Source organism: Phyllostomus discolor, chromosome 3 (assembly GCF_004126475.2).
Source record: "Phyllostomus discolor isolate MPI-MPIP mPhyDis1 chromosome 3, mPhyDis1.pri.v3, whole genome shotgun sequence".
NCBI classification, from domain to species: Eukaryota; Metazoa; Chordata; class Mammalia; order Chiroptera; family Phyllostomidae; genus Phyllostomus; species Phyllostomus discolor.
In genome coordinates, this window is record NC_040905.2 from 28,872,492 (window position 1) to 28,892,764 (window position 20,273).

A 20,273-nucleotide genomic window follows, 5' to 3' on the forward strand; every position below is an offset into this window, starting at 1 on the left:
ACACCAGCTCTCAGTGTAAAAGTACAAGTTTGCAACAAGCCTACATGAATAAGAAATGACTTTGCCCAAACTTTGTTAAAAACAATATCTGTCAAATCAATTAAAATACATACATTTTATAAAGATATACTATGTACTATATAAATATACTAAGTTTTGGTAACTTTATGATATTTCTTTATTCATGAAATGTGTGTTGATTATTTTATAGCCCAAACATCATGCTAACTGCTGAAGAGTTCTTTCAATTTGGTAGCTTCAATAGCAGATACATATCAAAGCACTAAAATCTCAAACTAGATTGAGAAGACAATTCCCAGATTTATTTCAGTTAATGTATGAAGAAAGTATGGAGACAAATTGTGGATTTCAGATGGCTTAGGGAACCTCAAGATCTTTAGAGGATCCAAGACTCAGATAATACACAAACCTCATGTTGTTATTTTCATTATAATACAATACATTGAGCATGGGTTTTTATTAGTTTCAGAGTGTTAAGCGAACTTTTCCCCTTGGTACAAAAATATTTAAGTGGGTTGAATAACTTAAATGGATAGTGCTGTTTTGGGTTAGTCACTTTATTTTAGTGGCATATTCAGTGCACTAATAATGTACTTGGGGCAGAAGTATGTGGGGAGAAACATGCTAGCAAATCATGAATAATTTACAATGTTGTTGCTGAGAACATTATTACCTCCACTACGAGAATACCCATTCGAAGTGCTTCATATTTTACTAAGATGCTAAAGTGCTTCATAAACCATTTATTGGGAAATCACGACCATTAAAGAAAATTAATTGCTATGAGTTGTTGACAATTTATAACTATTTAATAGTCCAGTCACTATAAACTTTATGCCTTGCATATAGATAGGTATGAATACTTTAATAAATCTTATGAATAAATATGCATCTTTAGAAATAAATCAGTTTGCTAGGGTTATTGACATGTTAAACTACTAATGGTCCAAATATATTATAAATCACGGGTGATATACTTTCTTATTGCTAGATATGATAAATAGATTGCTAACAAAAACATATGCAAGCCATATTTATTGATGCTGTAGACCATCTTTAGTTCATTAACATTTTTGGCAAAAGTAACATATGAGGTCTGGCATTCCAAAAAAAAAAAAAAAAAAAAAAGAAAATTATGGGCTTAAAATTACCAAAGGAATGATTTGTTAAACCACAATTTTTTATAACCAGGTTTACAACCTAGATCTGGAAAATTCTCTTCCTATAATAAAATGAAATATATTTAGAAACCCTAACATTCACCAAACATATCTTTTATCTCATTACTTTTTAAAGAACCTTAGTGAGTGAAATCTGTATTTTCAACATTACATTCCTGTTCACTATAAATACTTGTCTTTGTCTCATTAACTAACATTGGTGTCCACATGGGGAATATATATACTAATGGTAGGATTATTTCTGCCGAGAATGTTGATGAGATGGGCAAGAGGTGGCTGTTCTAGATGTCATTCTGGTATGTGAAGTGCTCTTCTGGCTGAAAGCTTGATGCTATAGGTGCCAGTATAGATGGAGGAGGCAAGTATAGGTTGTGGAGTGGCTCTCTGAGCCCCAGACCACCAACTCCCACAGCTCTTCTTTGTGAGAGAATCAGTCCTTATGGGTAGGACCTCTGAAATCAGGTTTTTGTCACTAAAATGAAAAGTAAATTCTAAGTGGTATAGCAAGGTCAGAACATGGTACGTAGAGGTTCCTATACAATACAATCATAACTGAGATGAAGTAAAGATATTTTCAGTTAAGAAAGAAGAGAGGGAGAAACACAAGAAGCTAATTAAATAAGTCTTTGAAAATCACTGGCATAATGTGGCCATAAGTCACCGAAATCATCAAACTAAAACATTACCTGTTGAACATAAAATGTCATGGCACCAAACCCATAAATAAATGATTTCCACTTTTGCTCATTTATAACAACTAATGCAGCTGATATTAGCTGCAGGCAATATAAATAGCTGATTGTAAGAGCCTGATACAGAGACTGAGATGTAATCACATTACATAAGTAATTCACTTAATTCATACATTCATTTACAGATTAATGAAGACCTATTTAGATGAATAGAATGTGTGACAACATCCTACTTAAGAAAAAATGGAGACAACTGTACTTGAAAAACAATAGAAAATATTTTTAAAAATTAAAAAACAAAGAAATTTCTCAAATCTCCTTCCAGGTTGAACTTAATAGAAGTTGCTTCAGAGAACATAAATGGGTGCATTTTCTTATTGCTCACTGCAAGACTCCAGTAGAATTCAGGTGACCTCTAATATTTTCATAATAATGAGTGCAAGCCGAGACTGTTTTCCAGCCAAACAAGGTAAGCAATGCCTATTTGTAAGTTTCACATAGCCTACCATGTGTGATTTGAATGAAACTCAACAGGGTCCCCTCTATGTTTATATAAAACCTGTGTTTCACCAGAAACTTCAGATCCTTCTGCATCACCTTTCAGTAGAGGTAGGTGCTCAGAAAGTTCTCATCATTGTAACCATTTCCTTCAGGACAAGACCAGGTGACTGTCAGCAGAGACAACTTAAAATATTAGTTCAACTTTCACGCTGTAAAATCAGGGATTATTTTAGTACTAACATTTGTATCCTAGGAAAAAAGCTGGAATTTTTCAAAAGTGTTAAAATTATTCAAAGAATAAACTGGAGAACAACAGCAGCATGATTTTTGTTGAAAACTATTATTTCATGTTATACACTACACCCAGCATTATTTTTTTCAATTCTGAAAGTTCATCGAAATGTTTATGTAAGTCATGTATTTGTTAAGGTCACTTTTCACCCATGGAACAGTTCCTCCGAGCATTGTGTGCACAGTCAGTGAGAGGGAGCTCCGCCTGCAGCTGGAGGGGCCATCCGACCGGCTTTGTCAGTGGAAACTGAGTGCAGATGAAGTGGAGAAAAGCGAATGCGGGTGGACGTCAAATGTCACCTTCATCCTCCCAACAAGCAGACTGCACACCAGCCAGGACCACCCACGTCCCGCTGCACTGTCAGGTGAGTTTGCAGCCTTCTCTGTTGTCCACCATTCCTCTAGCAACTTCTCTGTGTTGCTGAAGCAGAAAATCTCCTTGCCTGCCTGGGTCCAGATTAGTGGGTCTGAACCTCAGAGCCAGCTACTCGCAGACTCTGGGCACATGCAGGGTTCCTTGTGGTTTCCCGGTGAAACCATGAAAAGATCCCTCCTCACTGCCACTGACTGGGACAGCTGACAAGACCTTCATGGAGATTCGTGAGAATGCCTGCAGCTTCCAGGTGAGTCTGAGAGACACGCACGTCATCGCATCAGGCTGACTGAGGTCCCCAGTGGCAGCCTCCCTGACCATGGACGTCATTCACCTGATCATCAGAAGTCATGTAAGATGCTATTTCCTATCTTAAATTTTACCCAAATTCTTAGCCTTGACCTCTGTTATCCTGGTTGATCCATGGTAAGCCATTGAAATTTTACATGCATCTGTTATTTCCTGTAGCATTAATCTAATTAATAAACATCACATTTTTAATTATAAAAAATTTGAAGTAAAATGAAAATATTTACCCTGATAACTTAGCATATCTGCTTTATTTTAATTGTGTCATTTTTAATACTCAACATTAGATGATAAATATTTGAATTTGAATATTTCTCCAAGCCATGTACTTAAACTCCTCCTAATCTCAATGATTTATGTTAAGCCCAAATCTTTAATTCATGTACACGTAGTTTAAATACTTCACACACCCAAATCCACTTACCATTTTTCTGTTACAATCTCTTTTATTTTTGAATATTTATAGGATAAAGCACTATGATAAATCTTAATACTTATGTAAAATCTCTTTTTAAACAGCCTTAATTATTTTAAGAAAATTATCATACAGATTCATGTGATACTTTTTAAGTAGAAAAGAACTAGGGGAGAGTAAGGAGAATTTCTCAATGAGACTTAGAAAGTCACAATTTTCTAGTTGACATGGTAAAAATGACAGGTAGAGCCAGAACCCAGCGAATTATAAAATGACGATTGCCAAAAAGCAAAGAAAGTTTTTCTTTTCTCTGCTACATGCAATTAAAAAAATACAAAGAACTTATTTTAAAATAGGTATCTATGGAAGACATGACTGGAAAAATAGCACAAAATTCAAATGAAAACATTTGAATAAAAAATAGAAATTAGTAAGGTTCCTGGGTACAAAGTTAATGTGCAAACATCAGTAACTTTCTTAATGAAAAACAACAGTTAATAAATATAATAAAATAACAGAATCTGTTTTCAAAATCGACAAAAGTAGGTAAATATCTAGGAATAACTTTTACAAGATACGTACACCATTTATAAGAATAAAATTTAATAATGTTTTCAAGGACATGTACAAGAATCATATTTTTAAAAGTATATCATATTCTTGAATTATGAAAACTTTGAAAGTATAGAAACCATGTTTTCATAAATTAGCTTATATATTTAATGGACACCAATAAACCAAAGACAGAATTGTTTGTATGTAGAGATAAAATGATTATAAAGACCTGATGAAAAATAAATGTGTATGAATAGATAAAACATTTCCAAAATTGAAGTGAAATGAGCTTGAACTAGACCTACGGATGTTAACCACACAATAAAAAGAAACAGTAATTAAGATAGTGTGGTACTTGAATCCTACTTCTGGCCAAGATGGAGCAAAACAAAGATTTACCCTGCAGCCTGAAACTACCAAAAAGCTTTGATAAAATATAGCAAAGTAAAATATGTGGAACTGACATTGAGAAAGCAAGGCTACGATCCCCCAGACACAGTTACCAAATAAAGCCAGCAATGAGACTTCGCAGCTTCCAGCCTGGCAGGGGGACTTCCCAGGCCATTGGCCAAGGGCTGGGAACTGGCATACTCCTGCTGTGTTGGAGAGATGGAGGAGGGAAGCTGGGGGGACTAAGGCGATTGGAGTTCCTAAGACAGAGTGTGGAAGGGAAAAGAGCCACACAGGCAGAAGCCTGGGGATCTGCGGAGGGTCACTTTGATTATTCCTCGGGAAGCTATCAGCACATATGAGGGAAAAAACCATGGCTTAGGGAGGAACCTCCTGGAATCATCAGAGGGAACCACACCTGCATTCACACAAGGGTGGGAATGGTGTGTCTTCCCAACAGCCAAACTGGAAAACATCACAATTTCTGGGTCACTGGGTAAAACACTTAGAAGGGTCTTGCCTCTGTGGCTCTTGCTCTGCCTTCAAATCCTAAAAGGAAGACCCACAATCATCAGTTAGTTTCCAAGTAACTTTCCAAGTCACTGTGTCCCAGAACAAAGCTGAAAATATTTATGGGAATGCAAACAGGAAGGTGTTTCCAACTGTTAGTCAAAAGCCTTAAAGGAAAGCACAGATTGACTGAAGCACATTGTAAAAAAAAGAGGGAGGGGGCTGCTTGACAAATAAAATAGCAGGTAAATAGCAACAGATAATAAACAAGCACAGTTAAAAACAAACAGCAGGACAGATGCTTACAATCTCTGTGCCAAACAAAAGGAGTGGGTGGATGTGATCTCTTTGTATGTACATTCAGGAAGATGGTATCTCAGAGGAGTGAACGTGCAGTTTCAGATCTCAGCTTTGCAGCATCAGGATTGGGAAGAGGACTTGGTTAACACAGATCAGACCAAAGGGAGGAGGCAGGTACCCTGGGCAGTGTGTGGAACTGAGTAGAGCTGTGGGATCCCAGCAGTTAAAGAATCTTCATAGCCCTGGCTGGCATAGCTCAGCGGATTGAGCGCGGGCTGTGAACCAAAGTGTCACAGGTTCGATTCCCAGTCAGGGTACATGCCTGGGTTGCAGGCCATGACCCCCAGCAACCACACATTGATGTTTCTCTCTCTCTTTCTCCCTCCCTTCCCTCTCTAAAAAATAAATAAATAAAATCTTAAAAAAAAAGAATCTTTGTGAATGAAGTCATTTGCCCACTGGGGAAGACCAAAAAGAGTCAGAGCCTGTTTATTTCAGAGTGAATGTGGAAGGAGAAGTGGAGACCTATGCCTCCTGCCCCTCCCTGCCCCGGGGCATGCATGCTTGTGTAGCACTTTCTCCTGGCCACAGAGAACTAGCCAAGAATATGGAGGGACCCACTGCTGTCACCAGACTTCTCTGTGGGTCGCCCACAGACCAAGATTTGAGATCTACACTGCTTCAAGACAATACCTTGCCATTTCCAGGTTGCCGTTTGTTTTTTTTGTTGTTGTTTTGTCTTAGTATCTTTCTTTTTAGATGTCACTATCTATTAACCTTGTGTCTAAACAAAGACTATTACAAAGTGCGAGGTTTGTTTGCTCAGCTCTTCATCTAGAAGGAAAGCTGCAGGTCTTTGATAATGTCTAGGAAAGCACTGGAAACATTTCAGCCTGCACTATAAAGCATGATAAAAGACCAGCTATCAATAAATGCAAATAAACTGTGGAGTTCCAGAAAATAATGGCCTCTGCCTCCCACAGGGGATGCTGCAAGCGTCTATAATTCTTAGGGTGTTGTGAGTGTGGAACAAGAATTATTAAAAGCCCTTGTGGAATGGCAGGAAATCATCAAAAGGCTTCTGGACAACGGCAATTATTTGGCTTTTAGAAACTGATTCCATCTGAATACATTGTATTTCAGAGAATACATTTCTGAGAATTTCCCAATGTAGTCAAGTTCCTTCTGCCCCAATTCAGCTACAAACAGCATTATTGCCATACTTGTACAGCAAATATGAAACTTGGAAACATTTCTGTATATTTTTAATTTCTTTCTAATGGCTGACCCTTCCTAAATTTGTAAGAAAAAATATGACAATATATTTATAACTGAAAAAAATATAGTAAGTGATATAATACATACATTGTATAATCTAATACAATGATTTGGTACATCTAACATACTTACAAGAATACAATTCCAATTAGATGACAACCACAAAACTAATGTTCATTTTATTGACCTTTTATAATATTTCATCTGCTATTGATATCTAAGCATAAATTATTTACTAGATGAAATTTTGTCTTGTCTACTATGCAACATTTATATATGAAACTAAGAGGCCTTATGAAACCAAACCAAAAATCCATCTATGAGATTAAATGTCTACAGGTAGAGTTTTAACAAGTAAGGAGGGTTAAAATATGTGTTCTTCTTGCCCAGGATGTGGAGAGCCCATGAAGCCACAAAGCAGGGTGCACACAGTAGTCAGCACTTAATCAGTCAGATGAAAACCAGCATCACACGGTTTGGCTTTGCTGGGAGACCACCCTGATGGAGACAACTCAGACCTGGAACTTAAAGAGCAACTCTGGGAAGAACACTATCTATTATAAAGTTAGGAACCCCCATCTTCACAGAAGGTCAAGGAAATAAGAGACCAGTGGAGACAGAAATTTCAAAGAAAGCCTGGAAAAAAGAAGTGGGGCCTTCAATTGAAGCACGAAGATGTTAAGGTGGCCCAAAAAAGGCAGAAACAAAACCTGGTGGGGGTGGGCACACAACATGCGGACATAGCTCAGTCCTTTGCATGCCCTGACTTATTTCATCCTCTCAGTGGCCTTAGGAACCCGAAACTACCATCTTTTTCAGACACTGGGAGATTGTTTAACTGTTTCGCCCAAGGCCACACAGATGGTGACTGGGCCAGATCCTACATCTGAAAGAAAAAAATGGCTCGTGTTTGTCATATCAATACCCAACACAGTTTTCAAGGTTGGGCCAAGGTGGGGTGTTAGTGATAATGAAGATGATGTGAAGACACAGCAGGAGGGGCCTGGTGTGACTGAGACAGTGACTTCACATCAGCACTAATGAGGCCAGAGGGCCAAAGTTGAAAGAAAACTAGATGATTAATAGTAAGATCCCATCATGAAGGATGGAATCTTCATCATAAAGGAATGCGCTGCTCCTTTATGAAGCCATGCTAACTTATTACACATTGCATTCATGCACAAGGTGAGCACCCAGCAGCATGCATGGAAGGGTCAGTCCAGCAAACAATTGAGAAGATAAAGCAAAAGGATGGGGTGAACAGAATGCAGGACCTGGGATAAGCCATGGAGGATTAGTGATGCAATAAAATTGGGGTAATACGCCTGGTTAACTACATTTCTCTCAGCTCATTGAAGAGAATTAATGATATCAAGGTGAGCTGAGTATCCCATTAACTCTGAGTTTTACTAGAAAATTTATCTCAGCCATGCAACAGAATCACCAGTGAGAAGTGCTTTTGACCATTATGCTGCTTACCTACTTTATTTATTTACTCCAACTGACTCTATCTTGGGGTAGAGCTCCCATTTAACAGGGCATTCTAAGCAAAATCTTTCTAGCAAAGTCAAAAGTGTAAAAGTGATGTTACACATTTAGCCCTCTTCTAAGTTAAGAATGAATACTTTCAGTTTCTTGTAGACAATTGCTCCCTAGGTCAAGATTAACATGCTAAGGGTAAATTACACAATTTAATTTCACTGAATGGGTTCTTCTGTCTCCAATTTTATTGATTGGTGTTTGGTCTTAAGACATACAAAAAGTGGCAGTGCTTTTTCCTTGACGCTTTGCTTGCACTCCATATTTATTTATTTGCTTTACAAGATCATAGAAAACTGGCATTCCTGTCTCCATATTTATTTATTGGCTTTACAAGATCATAGAACACTAGCATTCCTGAGTCTACAGAGATGAAATGTAGATGCGCTAGACACAAGAGCATTGCAGGAATAGTCGGAAAAGCTAATTTCATCAGAAAGCGTCAAGCATTGCTCTTCTGCCCTTAGTCTGGCCTCCTCTTGATGACGATGCTGCTTTCCTGGGACTGACCCTTTATTATCATCTGAGTGGTCAGTAAGATCCTCTACCCAGGGGCAGGTCAAGATGGAAAGGTGTGTAGGAAGCAGCTCAGGTGGTTCTGGGCCTGCCTCCAGCCCTGGAAAGTATGTCATCTACATTTCTAGTTCTTAGGAGATGACAGTGGACAAGACTATGGAGCCTTGAAGTACTGATTTATGGTATAACAAGAGTCCTTGCCAGGATTGTCTCCTGAGGGTCCACAGCTTTCTGGATCTTCTCCACGTTGTTGTGAAGTGAAGATGATAAAGATCAGGAGTTGAAGAACTCCCTGACCATCTGCACCCTGCCCTTCTCATTTTCATCCACAAAGAATTCACTCCATATAGGTGCTGCATCTGGACAAAGATGAAGTCAGGCCTCCCCCAGCTAGGGTTCCCTTTCTAGGTTCAAGGATCTGAAACATCCTATAGAATAATCAAATCCCAAACAAGTCCCCATGGATATTGTCAGCATTAACAGAGACCATAATCAGTGCTGAAAATGCCTAAAACCTTGGGTCCTTTAACCTCACTAGGCGTAGATTACCATGTGGTTTTGTTCTTACTATAGACACATAAGCCTTTAATTTATTTTATTAAAATTGAAGAATGAAAAGTAAGCTAATAAAATGCCTCATAAAGTTTCTAAAGATTATTGAGAGCAAAATTGAAACTACATTCTGGTAACTTTAAAAATATTCCAAGTTAACTATTCAATCTTTTTCATAGAAAAATAGCATAGCTGAAATGCTGCTAGCTTATCAGAACTTTACTTAGCTATCTGGGTTTCATTTTATCTCTTGAACAATTTTCACATACTTATCTTTCCAAAGTTGCTTTTAATGTGTGATTAAAGACTATCTGATAAGGAAAGTTGAAATTTATAATATGACACCAGAAAGAGTAAGCATTCATGCACAGAGCTACAATGAACTTGACTTGTTTTAACTTTGCCAAGAACCACCAGCCAGTATCCCATTCAAGGGCCATCATTCAAAAGTCTAAAATCGCTCTTACTGAATTACTTTTTATGCATTTGTTATAATAGCTCTAATAAAGTAAGCTGTGAGAAACAGTGGTGTATTGGGATATTTTTAATATCTCTAGGGGAATTATCTAAATGGTATCCACATTTGGAGGTAATTAATTATATGAATAACTCAAATGTGAAAGTAATTACCTTTTCTTGATATGTTAAGCACAGAAAAAATCAAGAAAAAATAGAGTGAAATTGGGTCTACACTCCTGGTTTTCAAAAGCTGATTAATTTTGACCATCTTCTATTCAATCACAGAGATTGAGCTGGCATTTGCTGTGTTTATATGGTTTTCTTTGTAGCAGTTCCATGTGAGGGAATTTGAACATTTTTGTAATGGATATGTGGCTGATGTAATCTAGTTTTAGGTACTGCAATAATGAGTAAAAGATACATTACTTTACAATGTATTTTAAAATATTAATCTTTAGTAGTCTCTTATGTCTACAATTTATCCATAAATAGTTTCACAGTTTAAAGTAGGACTGAATAAAATATATTAATTTAAATCAACTTGAATCTCTCCTTAGTCCCTGATGATGTTACTGTCGGTAGTGAATACTAATTCTCATTCAAAAGTATAGAGGCACAAGGGGAAAACAAACAACACAATTAAAATGTGGGCAGAAGCCCTGAAAAGACAATTGTCTGAGAAAGACATACAGGTAGCCAACAGGCATAGGAAAGTTGTTGAACACCGCTAGTCACCAGACAAATACAAATCTAAACCACAATGAGATATCATCTCACACCAGTCAGAATAGCTATCATCAATAAATCCAAAAACAATTGTTGGCAAGATGTGGAGAAAGGGAACCCTAGTGCACTATTGGTGGGAATGAAGGTTGGTGAAACACCTATGGAGAACAATATGGAGTTTCCTTAAAAAATTAAAAATGAAATTGCCTTATTGCCTTAGGAAGCAATTCCACTTCTGGGAACATATTCAAAGAAACCTAAAACACTAATTTGAAAGAATAAATGTACCCTTATGTTCATTGTAGCATTATTTAAAATAAACAAGATATGGAAGCAACCCAAGTACCTAAATATGAGTGGATAAAAGAGCTGTGGTATACATATATGTATCCACAGTGCAATACTATTTGGCCATAAAAAAGAATGAAATTTTACCTTTTGCAACAACATGAATGGCCTAGAGGTTATTATGCTAATTGACATAAGTCAGTCAGAGAAAGGCTAAGACCATATGATTTCACTTATATGTGGAATCTAAAGAACAACATAAACAAACAAAATAGAACACACACTTACAGAGAACAGGCTGACCGTTGTCAGAGGTGAGGGCTGTTGGGGGGCTGGGTGAAAAAGGTAAAGGAATTAAAAAGTGCAGATTGGTAGTTTAGTCCTGAGGGTGTAAAGTACAGCACGGGGAATATAGTCAATAATACTGTAACAACAATGTATGGCATTGATTCAAATCACAAAGGGAAAGAAAAGCAATGCTTAGCTGTCCCTGCTGGTTTACTAGACCATAACTGTAGTGAGCCAAACCAAACCAAACCAAACCAAACCAAACCAAACCAAACAAGAAAGAATCAAAATCTAAGCAAAGAATCATTATTTTTTTCCTGAAAAGGAAAGCAGGACTTAGAAATGACCACTCCCTATAATAGGAAAGAGAAGATAAAGGTTGCAGGAAAGTTCTAATATAGAGTTTTTGTAGACTCACAAAAAAAGTAGTAGAGATGTAAGAGCTGGTGACTATTGATAGCATACATAATTACTTCTATGTATACTGAATCTCTGTGTAAGGTAATTGTTTTGCATTTACCAGCAGATAAATGTAGAAGAAAATGTGAGGGTTTATGTATTCTGAACTAATTGCAGATCTCTGGGCCTTGCGTAAGGCCCAGCATATGATCATCAGTATGAAAACTAGATGTATTCGCCAAGTAGAGTTTGGGCATATAACTGATCTGTTATGTAAAATGTCAACTCTTACGTAGAGTCAAGATGGAATTATGAAAGGTCAAGGGCACAGGACCACCAGTTTTGAAAATAATTTAATAGGTGTGTAAATTAATGAATGATGACTGCTGTTTTTGTTATACTTTTGGTATACTAACTTATTAGTCTCTCTAGTTTCAGCTTCCACGGTGCTGCAGCCCAATTGACCTTGGAGTTGATGAGAGGTCATGGTGGACCTTTCTAACTCTCTGAGTTTAATATCCACTCAAGCACACAGAGAGACATTACTCTGGTTTATTACCCAGTGTCTAACTCTCTGTCTGGTGCAGATTAAGCTCACTTGCTAAATAAATAAGCTTACTTGGTAAATAAGTGAGACTTCTTATCTTGGAATAGATATATTTTCTCTGATTCCTATTCAACTTCTTCCAGGGCAGTAATTAGGACAGTATTTTGTTGGAGAAGCCTTCAGAAATCATCTTGACAGAGTTCTTATCTGCTTTTGTTTTATCACATTTTGGTTACAGGATACATTAAAGTGTTATTCATATATCATTAGCTGTGCACTGCTGCCTTAGACCAGAAGTAGGCAAACTGGCCCATGGGCCAAATCTAGCCACACACTTGGGTTTCAGATACATCATAACAGCTTTCGATGCTGCTGTGACAGAGCTGGGTAGTTGCAGTAGACACTTATTATGACCTTTTCACAAGTTTTACCAGCTCTGTCTTAGACTAAAATTGAATTATAACATTGCAATTATTACACCACCACCACATTTTGAAAGTGAATGAGGGCAAGGAAGAGTTCTTATTCTTTTTAATTTCATAATAACTTGTGCATATTGGAAGGTCCATTGGTATTTCTCACTTACTAGCACACACTTGTATATAGAATTTACAGCAGCTGATCACTAGGTCATAGAAATGAACTGTGGGGTATTGGCTTCCTGGGGTATGACCGGGAGGGCAGGAGGGACAACGAGGGCCCAAGTGAGGAAACTAGTGCTATAACTGGGTGAACTGATACAACTCGTGTACAGACGAGAAAGAGTGAATGGAAAATTACAAAAAAGTGGAATGTTTCAATGTTTTACAGCTTTTATTTTTCCTAAGCCAAACTACTTTCAACAGTTCTAAGTTTTTACTTAGACTTTTTAGAACAATAAACATCTAATTTTTCCTGGTCATTTAACAATAGCATATAAGTCAATATCAGAACTCACTTGAGATTTTAACTAGTGATTATTTTAAAATAGCATTTTGCCCTTATTTACAGCCACAACAATTACCCAACTTTTTAAGATTCACAATATATTTGACACGTGTGGCATAAATTTATTTTCTTTAATAACCTCAATGTACTTTCCATTGGATAAAATTAAAAGTAATTTAATGATGGAAGATAAAAAAGTTGGGTGTTGAGGTAGAAGGTAATTTAATCACTTTTGAAGCTTTAAAGATAATAGAGATGAAGAATAAGAATCCTGGACATATCACTTTGTCATAAAAGTGAAAAGTAGTTTTGTGGAAAAAATATGAAGTATAAGATTTTTTTTTAAGTATGCAAGCTGCTTTTTGAGAGATTAGGAATGCTCTTTTAAGAGAGAAAGTACCATAAAGTGAAGACTTGGCATGGTATTTTAAAATGTATCAGTCTATCTCCTTCCTCTTATTTCACCATGGAGATTTTATTGCTTTGGACATGGAAGGAGAGTTCTCACACTACATCTCTAGACAGGTCTTACCATTGCTCATCCATTCATCATTGTCTTAATGTTAAGTTTTCTGTCTCTAATTGGTTCTGACCAATTTATCATTTTACTAAATGACCACTGCAATTTGTTTCACTTTAATTACCATATCTGTGGCTGTGGTAAAGTAATTTATTATATGTGTATGAGAAAGCACACAAGCAAGTATGAAAAAGACATTCAGGTTTCAAGATAGATGTGCCAGTTGTGAGAGGCCTTATGTGGTCTGCCTTAATTCCCCTGAGAAAGCAAGAGGAATGCACGTACAGGCCCAGATAAACCACGCACTCACGGATCGCCGTGTGTATGTTAATTTCTCCTGCGGTCTATGAAAACTTAACACTAAGTTTGCAAAGACTGAACTATGTACTGGCTACCACATGCCCTTGAGCATTTCTTTCAGTGAATCCTTTCATATTCCCCATTCTTGAGTTCTTTTCTCTACCTGAATAAAAACCATAAGCCATTTTATTTTTATTTAACAACACAAAAATTCTAATTAGCAAAGGTACATGAATTTAGTTCTAATGTTTTTCTCTTGATTTCATATTTTTGAAAAATTCCACTCTGTCTGGATTGCTTTTGTAGACTACTCATGTACCTTCTCCTGGTTTTAATTTTAATTTTACAGTGTTAAGAATCCAAGCTTATTTTTGGTGTAAACACTGAGTTGTATCAGTTCACTGACCATAGAGACTTGGGTTTATTTCTGGGCTCTCTGCTCTGTTCCATTGATCTATGTCTGTTCTTATGCCACTACCAGGCTGTTGTGATTACAGTGGCCTTGTAATATAGTTGGATATCAGGTATTGTGATCCCTCCTGCTTTGTTCTTCTTTCTCAAAATTGCTGCAGATATTTGGGTTCATTTATGGTTCCAGACCTAAAATTATGCCATACTTAAATTGGTCACCTTCAAGTAGGATCCATTTGACTCCATGTGTCTGTTGTCTGAGACACTCAGATAAAAGGTACGATTGCTTATCTAGGTATTGTTGAGCCCAAGGATTTTTGTCTCTGAATCTCGGGGACAGAGCAACAAAGACCTGGTTATAGACACTTTCCTTCTGCTGAGTCACCTTGATCAATAAGAACACCAGCAATAAAGGCATATGTTGGAAAGGGGAAGATAAAATGTGGGAACATTCCATAATATGGGATTCAAGATATGGGAGCTTTCTGTGTGAGAGGCCCTGGTTAAAAATCTCTGTGTGAATTTTGAAGCCTTTACCTGGCAGGTTGCACTGGGGAAAGCCGCCTTCCCCACTCCAGATTTGGTTTACAGGCAGTACACTGCAGGCTCTGTGGGAGTGGCAATCAAAGACTCAGGTCTCTCAGACTACCAGGGTCTTCTGCATATTTGCCTTCTAGCCCTACCCTTCATTCTCTGTCTGCAGCCTTGGACAGAGCTCCTTTTCTGCCATTCCTGCTGAGACTTCCTTATGGTGGGGACAAGCAGGAAAACCTGAAGACACATTATCCACTATGACTCCGCATCTAGTACTTTTCCACTCTGAGCTCTTCTGTAACATCAGAATCTTACTCAACCACAATCAGGGTACCTGCTACCAATTCATCAAGTCAAGGGGCTCTGGGGAAACTTGTTGGTGAACCTCAAGCTAGTGCTGCAGGAGAGGAGCCTGGGGAGTAAGGTTTCTTGCTAGTATTAAGCACAGACTGAAGTTTACATAAATAATTATAACACACATTCTGTATATATTAAAGAAGATTGAGGAAATTTTATGAATATACTATTAAATTTTTGAATATAGCGATTATAACTTTTTTGAGCTTCAATATCTATCAGATTTTACTCTGTCCTCAAAGTGTGAAACTCAGATGCTTATTTCATGAATGCAGTGATTTTTCAGCCTTTCATATTCGCCTGCATTCACCAACATTTAAGCATAGCGAGAAAACTCATATGTTGCCTAATAGCACACATTCAATTCAGTGCTCACCCAATTTTCTTTTGCCAGGAGATTTTTGAACAAAGGTTTCAGTTTTTTATAATGTTTACTTCACAAGATTTATTATTCTTTTATTATTACTTCCATTTTTTTATATCTACAGAGCTGAAAATGCCTCTGTCATTCTGGTGTATTTTTATTTATTGGTCTAAAATTGTACCTTCTTGTTCTTTTTAAATTAAAAATGTTATTTTACCTTATGAAATGTGTATGAGATCACACAAGTGAAATGTCAGGATTATTCGTATCCTTATTTTTTTATTACTCTCAATACAAAATATTGTGGATTTACTTCAATTCAACCACAGAAATAAATTATTGTATATACTTTGGCCTCCTGCTTTGAACACCGAAAGATAATATAAAAACATGATTATAAACAGCTTCATCTGAACTGAATATGAATCATTTACCTTATTTATCTGACTGCTGGAAATATCCAGGCACAATATTTGCTTGGATATATCTATACCAAAAAGGAATGGAAATAACATCTTATTTATGATATACTTTTATTTTACAGCTTTATTTTTACTTTATGCTGAAAATTGGTGACATTTTTCTTTTCCTGGGTATTAATGAATCTTTATGATGAAGAGCATAATCATTTAGTCATCAGTGATGTTTATGTAAGAGATATGGGGCCTCTGAGATGTATCAGAGGGCTGTCATTCAGGGGATTTTTGTAGGTGTCTAAGTGGGGAACACCACGATCATATTTGTATCTTCCAAGTATTATTCTAGAAAAAAAAGTGCAAGACTGATTAGGTCCAAGACTAGAGCTGTATGGTTGCAGGTAGAAGATTCCTACAACATCTTCAGTGAGGAAGTCTGTGGCCAACCTGAGCTAATAGGGAGTGGGTTAACGAAGAGAGAAGTGAACTACATTTAAGGATTAGAATAATTTATAGAGTTATTTTGAAGGTAGAAATACAAGACCCAAGGAGGCAAGCTAGGATTTTAGCTTCAAAAATAGAAACATAAGGTAAAATAAAGACCTAAAGAGGAGAGAAGGTCGTGGGTAATAGTGGGACAAAATGATTAGAGGTGGGTGTGTCAGTGCTTTCTCAGACTACTTCCAGGGTCAGTGATGCACTGCGAAGAATCCTGGGACTCAGAACAGAATGTCACGCACAACTAGGATGTAGTACAGCAAAAGGAAACAAAGCAAAACAAGTAAAGGGAAAAGGTGCATGCAGATAAGCTTGGAAGAAACCAAGCTAGAGTTTCCAACTGTCCTGTCTTGTGAAGTCACAGAGGAGGTGCTTAATTCCTCCTGCAATGAATCAGGATATATGTATGTCAGAACTGTTGTCTATCAAGCCACCCACTTATGCTAAAAATAGTGACAGAAAAGACAAGAATAGAATAGTCCATAGTTCCTTTTCCTTTCAGTCCTTCCTTACTCATCAATTAGCCAAAGGTAGAAAATGTGGTTAAAGTATAACCACATCATGAAGGGAAAAAAAACAAAAAGCAGGTAATTTAGTGTGCACTATGTCTGTTGTTCTGATATGAACAAACTATGCGTGTATGTATGAACTATGAAGAATGAAGTGTACAATTTTGGTGATTCTGCAAATGAATTAAATGTTTTATGTTTTCATATAACACTGGTATTGTGTAACATGAAAATAAATGGGATTCTTGCTAACAATGTATAATTTTGATTTTATTACTTAAAAGGATGTTAAATAAAACATACATAAGCACTATAACAAACAGAGAAAGACACTAAAGGAGAAAGGACAAAACTTCATATTTTGGTATTTTACATATTTTTTCCTGCTTTTAGAACAGGAAGCCTACATTTTTATTTTGCACTAGACTCTACAAATTATGTAGCCAGCATTTGCTAAATATTGCTATGTTTTTATATCCTTTCTCTAATATGCCTAATTCAGATAGTGGATATGTATTGCATATAGTATGTGTCTTGAATTGAAATGAGACCTCATTTCACTATTGTACACCCTTTATTTTAAAACATTTTTAAAAGCATTAAATATTTTTTAAAATTAAAATGGTTCCTTTTAAGTGATATAATATTATTTGTAGTATAGTTCTTTCCCCAAAGAAAGACTGATTAAATTGATGGTGCATCCTAAAACTAGTCTTAGACACAAGAAAATCTACAATATTGCACAACTTATATCCTTAAGTTAGACAAAACAGTTGAATCAATGACAAACGTGTGCTTTTTCTAACTGTCTCAGATATTAATATGTCATCAGCAGCTTATTCCCCCAGTTCTCCTCCACCCCATCACAGCACCGAAATGAGAAGCAGAAAAGGCCATAGAGGGTAATCACGTTCTGCTCCAATGAACTGAAGCCCTGGGGAAGTTCCAAAATGAAAGAAGAAAGGAATGTACACTGTGAGAAAGAGGACCCCTCAACTTGGGAAGCATGTGGGATTTGAAGGGGAGCTTTCTTTTTCTTCAAATAAGGTGTTAAGGCCAAATTTATCTTCAACACTCTCTTCCTGAATTTATGACATTAACAACTAAAAATTGGAGAGCACAGTGCAGTGTTATTTTAAGAGCAGTTATTTGATATCACCTATGTCATTGGTCATACTCACCATGGCTAAGAAATACACATAAATCATGAGAATATTTGGCCTTCTGCACATCCATGTGCCCAGTTATGTATATTTGCTCTTAAAGAGGGGTTAATTTCTTTAAAGGAAAAAGTAGGCTGCTAAGAATAAGTAGAGACAATAACTAAATATCTGAAAATAGCCCAGAAGAAATCCTTTACAACATCCAAATCTGGAAAGGCACAAGAGAGAAAATCATTTAAGAACAGATTATTTTGAAGACTTGACACTGATAGCATTTAAGTTTCTAGGTCATAAACTATAAATCAAAAAAGTTGTATAGACAAAGGACAGGGAAAGAAGTTTTCCAAGAGACTGGCTGACTTAACCAAAATAAAGATTTGTTGAGTGCCTGAGGAAAACTAGAAGGTAGTTAGAAGAAATGTAGGTATACTAAATATAAAGGTGTAATGAGCAAAAAAGGTCATAAAATATTTCTATTTCCATGTGCAACATATATGCAAAGTGAATGTACTATTAGAGTATGGTTGGTGGACATTGGCCATAAACTTCCTTGAGATATGGTGAAATGGATCAAAGAGTGGAACAGGGTGATGTAAGACTGTACACTCTAAAGAGGGAGGGAGGGAGGGAGGGAGAGGAAAAGAAAAAAAAGAGAAAAGAAAAGAAAAAAGAAAAGAAAAGAGGAACACGGTTATAAGAAGAAGCAAAGTGTACATTGGAATTAATATCATCCCAGAAATACTAAAGAAAATATAGTATCCAAGAGAAAAAATACACCACATAGATACTTGGAAATTAAAAGCTTTAATAAAATAAAAATGTAATAAGTAGTCTAAATAGAAAATAGAAAATTAGTGAGCTAAAAAGTGGAAGCAAGGCCTTTTTCTCAGAACACAGAGCAAGGGTATTAACCAGACAGAATGAAAGAAAAGTTAAGACATGAGAAAAGAACAGATCGTCAACATCTTTCTATCAAGAGTGCTCAGAGAATAAATGAAGAGAAGGCAATAGCCAAACAAATAACCGTTTCACATAACTGAGGACAATTGCACACACAGAGCTGGCAATTTGCTGTGAAAAACATACCTATCTGTTCTGGCCAAACTCATTTCAAGTGTGGACTCATGAACAAATCTCAAAAAGACACTTACCCTGCAAGACAACCCTACAATTCTTCCTCGGACAATCCACACCTTGTTTGCTGCCCCTAAATGGCTCATCTTTTATAACCTCAGTAGAACAGCTCAATTAGTATTTCCTAGATAATATAGTTATCACAAATGAGAAAAATGCCAATGCAATTCTAATTTGCATGCCTACATTTCCTTGCCTGACGTTTCACACAGAGCAGAAAACCAATGGAAAGAGGTAGCATAGATTTGATATACCAGGTGTGACATCTGGGTGAGGCTGTGGACTTGATGGAAGCACTCCAGTCAAAGCGTTTAATTTTGTGTACCAGAAACAACCTCTGCTCTTGAGATATCCATAACTTCACCCACATTTCCAGCCTCCTAGATTTCTGTAAGGTTATATGACTAATAAAACCAATGTGATACAAGCAACAGTGACTGTGTCTCTTCTGAGTCTGAATATTTATGACTTGCTAAATTGCACACTGTCTCAAACTCTCTTGCCACCAGTGATGGTCTCAAAGCCGTATGTCAAGGTGGCAACATGACGAGATGAAGGATGCCTGGACCATTGGGTGAACAAATGCCTTGGAGTACAGTCTGACCAGTGGTGAAACTTTATTGTGCAAAGCCTTGAGGTTCTGGATTGAACAAGATTGGCAATACCTATTCAAACTTGTCCTTGGTTCCTCTCCTCTGTGTCTTCCTGTCACTTGCTGTCATTCCCTCTGATATCTGGGACCTTCACACTTCACTCTGGGGGTCCATGTGAGATTCTGCTTGGGTTTGTGAGGGGCCAGTATACCTCTGTTGCCTTGGGATCCTCCCACAGATTTTCAGATGGTTTCAATACAGAAACATAAACATTATTTTCAATTTGACCAATATGTGAGTTCTCTCTATTAGCCTTCACCAAAAATCACACCTAATGTAAGAGAATAGAAAGAAATGGTTAACAAGATCCTTCTTTTCATAAAAGAGGAGAATGGGGGCCAGTGATTTTCATCTCTT